Source organism: Strigops habroptila, chromosome 1, assembly GCF_004027225.2.
Source record: "Strigops habroptila isolate Jane chromosome 1, bStrHab1.2.pri, whole genome shotgun sequence".
In the NCBI taxonomy this organism is placed as follows: domain Eukaryota; kingdom Metazoa; phylum Chordata; class Aves; order Psittaciformes; family Psittacidae; genus Strigops; species Strigops habroptila.
Window position 1 is genome coordinate 141,090,940 of NC_044277.2, and position 12,959 is coordinate 141,103,898.

Genomic DNA, 12,959 nt, shown 5'->3' on the forward strand with positions numbered 1-12,959 from the left:
ATACCACCATGAAACTACTGGATAACTTTAATTTTTAGAAGTTTTTTCAATCTCTGTCTATAGAATAGTCGTGTTTACTTACCTGCTTAACAGCACATGTTCTCATTTCACCTTGTTTTACCTGCAAAAAGAGAAAAAAAAGCCTTAAGCATCCTTGGTAACACCAGCAATTACTCAGCCCTTGGCCTCAAGGAGCAAAGCACTGAGATGAGAGCTGTGCTTTCCGGACACCAAGTGCCTTCACCGCCTCTCAGACTCGAGTCACTTCAGTGGCAGTGTTGTTCAGCAGCAGGTTTTTTATAATCTCTTTTTTTACTCTTGCATGTGTTCAGCATCAGCATGTGAAAAGGTGATACCAGGGGGTAGGTGCTAATGATGATACAGCTATTGCTGGTCGTCAGGTACTCCAGAGAGCAAGGTCACTGCTTGCATTTTCCAAATGAGAGACAGTTTAATGAAATCTTGCTCTTCGGAGGCAACAAAGCGTCTACTCCCTTCAAACAAATGTACCTGAGGTAGAATGATATGAATATGTATAATTTCTTTAGTGAATTACATTAATTTGTAAGAGAGGTTTGAGGCATGTAGCACTTTTAAAATCCCTTGTTCAGCTCTCTCTGCTGCCCACATTCAGGATATGCCAAGATAATGTGCAGAGCGCTACATGCTGCCGTTAGTCCCAAATGGCTTCACTGATGTTTTTGGCTGAAACGGTGCTCTTTGGCAGGATGATCAGACAGCAGCACACTCCACGGATGTTGCTTATTACCTTTTAAAATGCCTGAATCACTGGTACTCATCCAGTTGTACATAGCAGCTGGTCGGCCCACAAGCTCTGCTGAGCTGTGACTACACCACAAGCAGCCTGCCACATCCCTTGAGCTTGTGCATTCCCCTATCTCCACTTAATCCCAGAAAGATCCTGCCAACATCTTGTATGGATGCTCCTGTCTGTCCTGGTGTAGAAAGGTTAAGAGTGCAAGTGCCCACCAATGTTTGTTTGTGCAGCACACACTGACATAGTGAAAACCGAGGAAGAACAGAGATAAAGAGACAAAAGACCTGAGGCAGCATCACACAGAAACACACGACAAAGAAGCTGGTGGATCTAGATGACTTCAAAAGAGCAAAGTGTGGAGTGCAGCAGTCCAGTGTTTCGGTCTTCATGAGCAGGCACATCAGTGGCTCTGCTGGAAGTGGGGCAGATTCCAGGATTGAGCTCTCTAATATTTTTTAATTTAAAGAGGTTGAACATACAGAGTTATAATGCAAGTGCAGAAGGGGAGGTGAAAAGGGATGAGGTGAAAACATTTCAACATTTGCTTGAGGTTGGAGATACAGTTCTGTCTATCGGACTGTAAAAGGTGGCTCAACTGTTCTAGCTCCTGATTGTGAGCCCATTGTCTGCCCGTGTCTCTAAAGGTTGATTTATTTCCGGAACAGTCATATCAGAAGTGATTTGGGCAATGTAAGTGTGTGGTACTACGTTGAAACTCAAGTTCAGGCAAGGTCTCTATCTGCCATTACACTGATTAAGACTGTCTTATAGGTCCCATGTGGTATCTGCTAGCATTGTGCAGATGTCTTGGGCAACTTAAACTGTCTGAATGGCAGTAGGTGGCTATGCCTGAGCACCTGAAGTGACTGTCTCTTCTGTTAGCATACTGAAGCTACTTTCACTAGGTATCCCCTATAAAACCTTGCATTAAGGAAAACACTTCCCTATCCCTTACAGGCGGTAGGCTTAGACAGCTGTGGGTCTACAAACCTGTTATTCCAGGAATAATGAATGAACTATTTTGCATGAAAAGTTTATCAGATTATGTTCTTTTCCCACTGCAGGTTATTCTGAAGCAGACATAACAATAAATCAACACAATCCTATGAATATTTCATAGAAACACATTTCAGCTTATGGGTGTTCTTTTTGTTCTTGAGCGATTGCGTCTGTGTCTTTGGCCATTCATCGTCTGTGATACGTGACTGGCTACTTAATTCAAATTACTGTAATGCTTGGCTTTTTGACTGGTTCATTAAATATCTCACAACAAGGAGGAAAAGTAGCACTGCAAATAACATTTATGTGAATATGCAAACAGGTATTCGTGAAATCCTACTGAAGATTTCTACTCAAATGCTTTGGGAAAACTAATTGAGATCTCTAAACACTGTTGAAATAGTGACTTTTTATTTCAACAGATGTTGATGAAAACTGTGATGATTATGATTATTTTGCACCGTTGCTCTAGTTGTAAGGATGCAGGTCCAGCATTCTGAAGTTTCTCTAAGACTGAAGTATAACTCACAAACCTAATGAGAAATGGAGTAGATGAGATCTGTTGTAGTGGATTTCATTAGTGCAATAGTTCCTGAACAAACTCTGGAAAACACATCTTGGAAGCCCGACATTTGTTTTACCAGTCCATGGGAGCTCAACACTAAAACTCAGAGAGACCGTAAGGAAATTAAATTTAGAGTAGCAATGAGCATTTCTGAAAACCCTCTGTTCTTGTATGAATACCTTACTACACAAGTTAGTTCTTCAGATCATTAGCTACGAAATCTGCAAGACAGAAAAAGAAGCTGGAGGAAGGAGTGCTAAGCTTTTAAATTTGATTTCTCCCAAATGATTCTCAGCTTTTCAGGGGCAAACGTTTAAACAGTTAAACTTTTACTCTAATTTCCTGCACATGTTTAGCAGTCCTGTCGCTCTGTGAGCATTTAATTATGCATATGAACACGAGCTAATGTGAAAGATGCTGCCAAACTGTTATTTGTCCTTCTCATTGACCGAGGACACTGTGTGGGTGTGGAAATGGAACACTCTCATGAGAAATCGAAAGCCTCAGTGGAGTGAATGACAAAAGCCCTGCTGTCTTTGTGAGAGGCTGGGTCAAGCACAGGTGCCGTACACAGATGTGTCCACGTACTCAGTCAATTCAGCCTCTTGTACCAGACTCGGCGTGTTCTCGTTGATTTATTCAGGCTGTAATAATCCTGGAGTTGCTCTGGCGAAGTCTGACCTTGCCAAACCCCACGATGTGAACATGACCTGAAGGAACCTTCCTCCAGTGAAGATGCAGGTGCCTGATGCCTGAAAGGTTTTTCTGGTAGACTTGAAGCCATGTAGTCATAATAAGGATGGTTACCTTCTGCTTTAGCACATATATTCTGAGTGGAAGAAATCAAGAGGCCAGGGGGCATGGGCAGCAAGCAAGAAGGCTGTCGGGCAGAGGGAAGCTGGGAGTGAGGGAGGGACCCTAAGGGACAGGGGAAGGTCAGGCTGGGAAGGTGGCAGGAGGACAGCAGAAGCAGGAAGAGATGAGTAAAGCAGTTGACTGGGCAACGCGGAGGGGCTAAAGAAACTGACTGGATGGAGTGGCAAGGACTGGGCAGCCAGGGGAGAGAGCTGCGAGGGGAAACCACGGGGCTGAGGTGGCAGCAAGGGTGGTTGGGACTGGCGGGTCTGTACCTCAATGTACCCACCCTGAGAAGATGGGAAACCCCAAACTACATCCCCCAGAATGCCTTTCGCGGCGCCGGCACCGAGCGTGCGCAGTACCCGCCGCGCTCCCGAGCATGGCGGCGTGGGGGGTAGGCCGCCCGCCCGCCTCCCCATCACCGCACGCCGCCGCCGCCGCCGCCGGAGCGTGGGGGAGGCGGTGCCGCCCCGCCCCGGCCCCTCGGCGGACAGCGCCCGCCTGCGAGGAGGTGGCGGCGGGGCCGGGAGGAGCGGAGGGGGCGGTGGCGGCCGCGGCCGTGGAGCCGCGGGCGGCAGGTGAGGCTGGGCCGGGCACCCGCAGGAGGCGGTTCGCGGGGGCCGGCGGCTGCCGCTTCTTCTCTGAGGGGAAAGTGGGTGAATGGAGGCGGGGGGGGGGGTTATCGGTGATGTCTGTCGTGATCGGCGGAGAGTACGCAGTGGGGGGGACACGGGGGTAAGGAAGGGCATAACCCACGGAGCCTCCCCGGGGTTGCACAGAGCCGGGCTCACACCATTGGCGTGGAAACCGTTCTTCTCCGAAGCAGGGAGCGAAGGCAGGTAGCAGGGGCAGGCGGTGCTGCGAGGGTTAGCGCTGGTGTGCAGCTGCCTGCGCCGCGGAAACGCGGCTCAATTAAACTCTAATAACCTCCCTAGAGGTCAGAGACGCTGTGCAGGTTTAGAGCCTAGCAGGGAGAGTCAAGATGTAATTATGTTCTCCTGACAGTTTTCCTTGATGGCTGAGTGCCTTGGGAACCCCCTTAGATACCTGTCTTCGGCTTTGAAAGTTTAGCAGTCCTCGTGAATTTGGCCCCAATGAGTACGGATGCTGAATGCATAGCATACTGCCCCTTTTAATTACTGTGTGCTGACTAAGCATGATGGAAAAGTTTCTCTTGTGTATGTCAGCTCTGGGTGCTTGGCACATACATGTGCCGAGGTCAGGCTTACCAGTCTGCTTATGTCTCCTTTCTTCCTTCCAGCCCCTCTCAATTAACCCAGTGTTTTAATGGGTTATTAAGATAATGGATGCTGCTTTGGGAAAAAAGGAATAATTAAAGTGTAAAGGCACATGCCTCTCTGGTGATGAGGATAATGACTGTGTCTGAACAACTGGTAAAGGCAAGGGAACATATTGGTGTTTTCACACCAGTACCATAGTTGGATAACTATTGACAAATGCTGACTTTTAAACGGTGCCTGCTGATTCAGGAGAATCTGCTGACTTTGGTGATAAACAGTGACGGCTCCTTTTAATTGCCATCTCAAAACACTTGAACCGATATATTGGCTTGCTAGCTCAAGCCTTGACTTAGCTGAGAACCAGAAGAACTTTTATTCTCTGAGAGGACCTTCTTCCCCCCAGACAAATCTGACCTATGCAGAACATATCAGCTGTAAGGCAGGGTGTTTAGTTTGCAATGTCATTTTCCAAAACGTGGTACATGCCAAATGCATGAACTGATACAGGAAATCTGCTTTGCAGTCTGCTTTTCTGCAGGAGTGCATTCTGAGGGGTTTATGGTTGTAGAGTAGCAGTTTTACTTGGAGTTTCACTTTTGCATTTTAATTAGCTGTCATCAAAGCTGAAGTTCAGCCTCCCACGCTTGTGAAGCGTGCTATGAACATGCACTCTAGGTACCTGGTTAATGTTTTGGGGCTAATTACCTAGAGCCCATTCTCTATTAAGCAACGTACAAAATGGGTTGACTATATGGAAATCTTTTTTTGGTTAGATTTCCAATCACTTTAGTCGCATCTCACTGTGAATTTATTGAGGTTTAATTCAGTCATCTGAAAATTGCATGTTCTCGTTCCCCTTATTCTCACCCCACTTCTCCTAAAAATTGCTGCTTGAAAGTAAGATCTTCTGTAAGTGCTGTTGGTTTAAACAGTTCCCTGTGACAGCAGCCCACATTCAGTTACTGTTCCCAGAGTTTTTAACATATTTATATCTGTCTGGCCCATGCTTTAACACAGCAAGGTCTTTAGGAGGTGTTTTAAAACACGGAGGCTTAGAGATCTTCTACTAGTAAAACTATCATTTTATTCAGACAAACAAGGGCAATAGATGACTTCTCTCGGCAGAAGAATCTGCTTTCTATTTAAAATGGCTTTTCCAAACAGAGTGTTATTTAGGCTGTGAAGGAGCAGATTTTTCTAGGAAGTAGTGGGAGGCAGGAAGAATTGTGAAAAAGAAGGTGGCGCAATGGGGAGTGTTTAAAGCACAGAGCTAGAACCAGATCAGAGGTTCTCAGCTGTGCAGACAACAGTTTGCCTTCTCACACTGTGGGACAATAATTTCTTTGGTTGTCAGGGTGGTCACAGAATTCAATTACGTGGTTCATGTTGAGGGGTAGAATGGGTCTGTGGGTCTCTAAAGCTCGGGGAGGACTTGGCTAGGAAGGGTAAGTGGAGTTTCAGAGAAAATGGGTGACACTTCCCCTGTTTTGCTGGCTACCTTCGTGGGAAAGCCAGTGGCTGTTCCTAAGGGACTTCGCACAGTCGGCATAGAGTTGTAGTGTTGGTTGGTGTTTCTGCTTGTGAAATACATGATGTGGGACCCTCTTCTTTCTCCTTTTAGGTCTTCACCTTCACCTATGGTAGAACGTGTTCCCTCCTCCTCCATCAGCACACTGCCTGCTTCGACACCGTTCTGCCTTCTTCCCGCTGCCGCCTTTCCCTGTCCTGAAGTTAACTGGTAGGTGTGAGGTGCTGCAAGAAAGTAGGTTTCTTTGCCCTCCCAGTACTCAGACTGGGACTGGTGACACAGGCAGCAGAAAGGTGGCTGCTCACATTTGGTCATGCTCCACAGCCCTCATCTCTGCCTGCATTTGGAGCAAGCTGTGAGCAGGGCATTGAACTCAGCATGGTGGGATTTAAACTGTGAGTTTTCAAAGCCAATTACTGGATGCAGTCTGTGTCTGACAAGCTTCAGTTTCATTAGTTGCCTCCCAGGAGTATCGAGCTGCACAGCTCACCTTTGCAGAGATCAGATTCTCCTCTGTGATGTTATTAGGTGTTTTTAAAAATAGCTTCATCAGTCCACTTTAAAAGAGCTGGTCTGCTCTGATAACAGTGCCTGCTGGTGCTTTTCCAGATAAGGAACTTGTCACTTTTCCTGCTGTCATACATGCAGCTTCTCTCTATTTAGAATACAGCTTAAAAAAAGACTACAAAATAACCACCGGTCATGTGTAAAGATTTGTGTGTTTGGATTAGGAACAACCAAACACATCTTATTCAACTGCTTTGGATGGTATTGGTTTATGAAGAAGATAGGATCAAACTAAATGCACAGTTGAAGGTAATAACTTCATATACCTGTGTCTTGAGGAAATCTTGATGTTAAGATCTCTTATATAACAAAGTGACAATAGGCCAAAGATTTCTTTTTTTCTTTCAGTTACCATTAACGTCTAAAAGGATCTGAAGTACTACACTGTGCATGCATGTGTATAATCTGTGTGATGGTGGGAAGCAAGCAGATGAAATAGTATAAAAACAGTTTCAATATGAGGGTCTGAAAAGTAATTGTGTGCTTATGCACACCAGCAGTATCGTGGGAAAAGTGCAATTGTATGACACACCTAGTAATTCATTCTGTAATGGTGTAGCAGGAGCGGTGTTCTAATTTACTCATTTCTTTGATGTTTTGTGAGCAGATGGCATTTTTAAAAAGGTCTATTAATTCTGTGGGAATTTGATAATCGCTAATTGCTTGGGGGAATCAGAGGAGAGTAGCAGTCAAAATGAGGCTCCTGACTTACCTGCTCTCAAAAGGGAGGCAGCCCTCTGCATCCTCATTTGTAAGCTACTATCCTCTTAGAAATCCTTGCTCGAGAGTATTCACCAGTGTCCCCAGCATAAATTGGGAACTTGTCGATTACTCTTGAACTGAACTGTGCTCCATGAACCAGTCACTCACTATTACAGACAAAAAGCACCAGGGAGATCATGGCTTATTGTAGGACCCAGTGCAATTCTTGTACAAAAGCCCTTTACTCTTTCCCTTTTTCCCTTATTCTCACTTGCTTCTCTGTTCTTTTCCTTTTTCTTTTCTCTGCTTCTATCTCTTTCACCATGCCTTTGACTTAGGTCTATTCATGTACTTTAAGCACCTGCCTAAGTGTTTGCAGCATAGGACATAAGTACCTATTTGCACTGCAACATCAAAGGATCACATTTCAAAATTACAACTTTAGCTTTGAAGGAGAAGAAAAAAGGGTTCCGTGTTGCTATGGTGATGAGCGCTATATAAATGCCTATAAATAAATAAACAGCTGATTTCTGGACTTTGATTTGCAGTATTTTTGCTTTTCTAATGAGAGATAATTAAATATCAAAATGGGAGGAGGTGACATTTTACCTCCTTAATTTAATTTTATTAAACACATATTATTCTTGTGCCTTCTGTTTTACAGTATTTCTGCTGAGAGGAATTAAATAGTAAGCTGTTTATTCTTCTCTCTGTAGCAAGTTCATGTTTTGAAAAATTGTAGTCTAGTATTTGCAGAAAAACTTTTAGATGTCAAAAGCCACTCCACTGAAAAGGTGGTGTCCATTTTAAGCTTAATCAGAAAACACATTTTGAGGTAAATGCCTATTTTTCTTATCTCTAAGAGACTATTATGTGCTGTCACAACATTTAAGTTCCAGTCAAAAATGTTTGTAAATGTAATTATGTTCCTCTGCAGTGTTTGAAACCCCACTTGTGCACAACAGCAAAAGTTTAAAATGTCACTGGCTTTTTCTTTTATGTTAAAACCACAAAGGCAGAGTGAAAAATGGGATATTCGTTATTGAAGTCTGAGGAGGAGAGTTGACTTTTTGTAAGCTTTTTGTTCTCAGGTCTATGGTGTAAAAGTAGCTTCCTCTCTGTCCTAAAGGTGATAATTGTAAAATGGATTGGATGGAGACAATAAACTGCTTTGTCAGAAGCCAGCAAGTAGCCATCAGCCTCTGCTAAAAAAGCCCTTTTCATCTCTGGAGCCCAGTCCAACTAGAGAGCACAGTCCCACTCCAGTATTGCACTGGAGTATTCCCCCTTACGGGTATTTCTCACTCAGGAAATGGGAGCACTTTGTTTAACAGCAAAAGACAGTTTATAATGGAAGGAATTTTACTTAAAGGAAGGAAAATAGGGATTTATAATATAAAATAATATATTTTATATAATAAAATATACTTCTTTGTTAAAGGCTCTCTCTGGTTTCTCAGTGGAAACTGATTTTGCCACGATGGCCTGAAAAGAGATTTCTCCACTCCTAAGCTGTGGAGTGCAGCTTGTGCACTGGCAGGGAGTAGATCTGCTTTCTACCATAGTCACAGATTTGTGTTCAGAGAAGTTCTCATATTTCCAAAGAATTTTGAAGCACTATCCTATCCTGTTAAATGTTTGGTAAAATAACACCGTGTCATTCACCATCTTCGTTCCCTCTGTGCATTCAGATTCATATCTACTTATTTTACGAAGTTAAAATATATTTGACTGAATTCCTTTTACTTCAGAACGTGTGTAATTGGGAGGACAAGGGTACAGAGTATTTCTTTCCAGTTACACACAATTTTCACAGAGAAAAACATGTACATCTGCACACAGCTATTGAAGGTAGGGGCAGAACAGGAGCAAGGCATGGTGTCCCTGAAGGTCTTGTTTGAGCAGTGGCAGCCTGCACTGGTTTGATATTTATCATAAGCCTGTCACTTTTGTTCCAGCTGCTGTGGCCAGTCTGGTGACACTCACCTGAAGAACAGTGACAGCTTCAGTGTTTTCCTGGCAGTGAATTACCCCAGAGCTGCCTCTGAATCTGGTGCTTTGTGCCATGGGGCTGTGCTGACCTCCCAGATGGTGGCACAGAGTCCTGATCCTGTGCCTGCCTCAGCTGTCTGTTTTGGGTGGGCTTGAGGCCAGAATCAGGAGCAGATTGTGCTCTCTACTTGCTGGAAGGTGGTTTGAGCTTTGCGTGCGTCAAAGGCATTTTTGCCTGCATTGAGATTAGGCCTGGACAGTCAATGTTGGACCTGCCTTCATGGGATTGTGTGGCTGTCACCGGACAAGAGAATCCAAGGTCTCTCCCAAATGGGCCATTGCAAAGGCTGATGAGGTTTGTAGGCAGCCTGAACCCAAACAGAATCTGTGCTCTCTACAAGAGCAAGATGGGAAGGGTGGCAAACAGGGAGTCTTGAAAGTGCTCCAAGTTCGCAGCTACTCCCAGGACTACCCACTTGGGTTTGGAGACCATGTTGATGGTGGAGCAAGACCAGGCTCCAGAGTCATTGGGAGAAAGCACTATTATTACTAGTACATATAGTTCATACTGCCTTTTAATGGAGTGGCATCTTTACTTAGAAGCCTTTTCTTAGGGTAGGAGGATGAAATACATACACTGATATTAATGACAGGACGAGCCAGTGAGGACAAGAGGTGAAGCCGTTGTGGCTCTCGTTTTCCATCATGGCTAGAACAAAGGCTGAAGTAGTGCATACACCAGATTTTTCCTTTTTTTTTCTCTCCTTCACAAGTTCTGATTTTCTGTGGTGTGAGGTTTTTTCTTTCAATTTTTGCCTTTTTTCTTTTTTTTTTTTTTTTTTTTTTTTAATCGATGGATATGATCCAGGACCATCTGGTGGAATTTGCCGTTGTCACATCTAGGTTTTCTGATGTATTGCCTGTCAAGTTATATTGTATGTTCACATATGATGTGCTGACAACTACTGACAGCCCTGAGATGGGAAGTTGGAAGCTTGGGGGAAAGAAGAGAGGGGCAGAGTTAGCTTTAAAAATGTAACCTTGATTGCTCTTGATTGGTGGGGTTTCGTTTTTGGTGCCTGTGCTTGACTTGTTTAGGAAAGAAAGGTGAAAGAGTGAACTTCAAACAAAGTGCACCTAAGGTACTGTAATTAAACTTGGAAGGTTTGCAGTCCGCTACAGTCCACTACGAGCTTTGTCATTGACTTTTTTTTCTCCCTCTTTGACACTGGGTTCCTTACTTAAATCTTTCTCTGTCTTTTCTCTGTGTCTATCTGTAGACACTCCCACACTTACTTAAAATGCAGCCTTTCCTTTCTCCTTTACTCCTCAATCCTTCCCCAGTCCCTCCTTAGAAAGGAGATCTCAAAACGTTTCTGTTTTTATTAGGAAACCACTAGGTATAATAATTCTGCAGTAAAATGAACTAAGATTTTTGGCAAATTCATGCTAACCTTTGGAGACAGATCACATGTATGAAAGCAATAAGCAACTCTGAAATAACTACAGTAATTCTTTTATTCCTGGTTTAATACTCCAGTAATTAATTAAAGCAGGTTTTTTGATGGTAGAGGTGCACAGTGCAATTACATTTCCTCACACATTGATAAAGATAATGCTGTACATTGTAAACCAGAATCCAAACAAGCTATAAACAGTTCAGGTTTGTTCCTCATTTTTTCTGCTGTTATTCAAAGCCTTGAGTAGCAATTAGGCTGGTGGCAAGATAAATTTCACAACTTACTATCATTCTTCATTTTTTAATTGGCCAGATTAGTAAAGGAGAGGTTTGTGTTTGAACTTTAAAGGTTTTTGGTTTATATTGTACTGGTAGAAAGCGTGTTACAGGTACTTATGAATGGGTTGGAAGGAAGCCTGTTTGTAAACAAGAGATAGGATTGCACTGCAACGGCACGTTAAGGTGTGGTTCTGAGCACAGACTCTGCCCTCTCTCCCTCTGAGAGCGTGGTGGTTATACTGGGACTGTTGATGAAGTTGGAAAGGAAAAAGCTTTCTTCCACGGGGGTTGAAGGTGAAGATGACAGTCCCCAAGCTCAGGGACCTCTTGTTGCAGTTCGCTAAGGAAAAAGCTGGAAAGGATTTACTTTGCCTCTACTTACTGCTGTGTCTCCTTGATGCTATGTCCTGGACTGTGGACTGCACATGCCCTTCTGTAGCTGTAGAAAGATGTTGTGTTTAAGCTGACTGGTCCACCAGAGCCTTAATATAGGAAACAATAACCAATGTTTTGTACTCTGATCTTCTGCAGTTCCATACTTCATGAGTATCAGATAAGGAGACTTGGAAATTACCCAGCTTTTGTGCTGTTGTAGGGGAGAAACTGGGGTATGCAAGGGTCAGTATGAGAGTACAGCAGCTCTCCATGGAGGTGATGGGTGTGTTGGATGGAGCATTGTTCTCGTACTGATCAAGCGTCAGCTCAGATATTGTAAGAAGAAGTGGACTTTGGAGGAAACCCCATAGATGGAATATAGCCAAATTCTCTGCCTGTAACATCTCTGATAGCACTGCAGGGAGGTGAGGCTGGTCTTCAGTCCTTAAATGCATTAAATTAACTCTGGGTGGTCTTGCTGGGAAAAGGGTAATGAAGCAGGTCAGAAACAGGATGTGTGTGCTCAAGCACATGCAGTGGGCTTAATACTCCAGGTAGCATTCCTGCAGGCACATGGCTGGAGAGCAGCCAGGTCATGGAGCACACTGTGCTGTTCGTTAAACATATCACAGGCCACGGATGCAGCCAAAATCCCTTGTCCAGGCATAAAAGATGAAGTCTGCTAGGAAGGAGAGCAATCCGATTGGGAGAAACTTGTGAGAGGAGCTGGATGCAGTCTGGTGTAATGCTGGCTGTGAAGGGCATGTACCAGCGAGCATCATCTCAGGGGTTGTCTCAGACTGTTGCAGCAAAAATTTCAGCTCCTGGTAGTGGAGACTGATGAAGATCTTGACATTTCTATTCTGATGTTTCAGGTAGAGGTGGCTGCTGAATGGATCTGCAATGTGACTGACGTGGTGTCGTGCTTCATCTTTATTTCATGTGATGAGGCGGTGGGAGGGTGGAGATTACTTGAAGTGCCTGGCTAGAGACAGAACATAATTTATCGGTGTTCATTTGTCTGGAGGGATACACAGCCCATATATAATTTAGAAATGCGTTAAAAATATAGGTAGCTGTTGTCTTTTATAATCAGTGAGCACTGAAGTCTGTTGGTTTAAAATCTCGTTTCTGTGGCACATAAATGCACTGCTATGCATTTTGTATTTATAGTGTGTGTACAGTATAAGTGATACGTCTAAAATGAACCAAGTGTGTATAAATAGTACTGATAAAACTAAGCCCTTCATAAACTCAGAGTAATGTGTATTTTCCATATTTAGGCTGAAATACCTCAGCTGAAGATGGATTTATCCTTGACGGTTCTTCTGAGATGACATTTAATATAGATGTTCTTTTTATATGTGATCTTCAAATGGATTTTGCTGTTTGTTTCTACTGCAGAAAGCATCCTTTCCCTCACTTTTTCCCCTTCTCCCTTTGAGTCTTTTTCTCTTATTCTGGTTCAACCCTGGTGGTGATATGCTATAGTTAAATTATCAGAGAGGGAAAAGGGATATCAGTGTCTTCCACCTTGGAGAAATCTGTGGTTTTGCTTTCTGCAGTGCACCAAGAGCAAGAGAAACAAGCAAGGCGTTGCCATCCTTTGTCACAGG

General features: G+C 43.8%; 1 protein-coding gene across 5 annotated transcripts in view; it reads left to right on the top strand.

The window, feature by feature from the left end:
- Positions 1-3,526: 3,526 nt before the first annotated feature.
- POMGNT2 (protein O-linked mannose N-acetylglucosaminyltransferase 2 (beta 1,4-)) overlaps positions 3,527-12,959 on the top strand; it is a 32,877-nt gene continuing 23,444 nt past the window's right edge. The window contains exons 1-2 of one of the 5 annotated variants that reach the window (XM_030509934.1): positions 3,527-3,778; positions 6,063-6,179. The gene's annotated coding sequence lies outside the window, so the exon portion shown is untranslated. Of the gene's footprint in view, positions 3,779-5,699; positions 5,887-6,062; positions 6,204-6,763; positions 6,786-12,959 lie in introns of those variants that run through there. The other 4 variants (XM_030509943.1, XM_030509961.1, XM_030509952.1 and 1 more) reach the window with 4 other exon arrangements.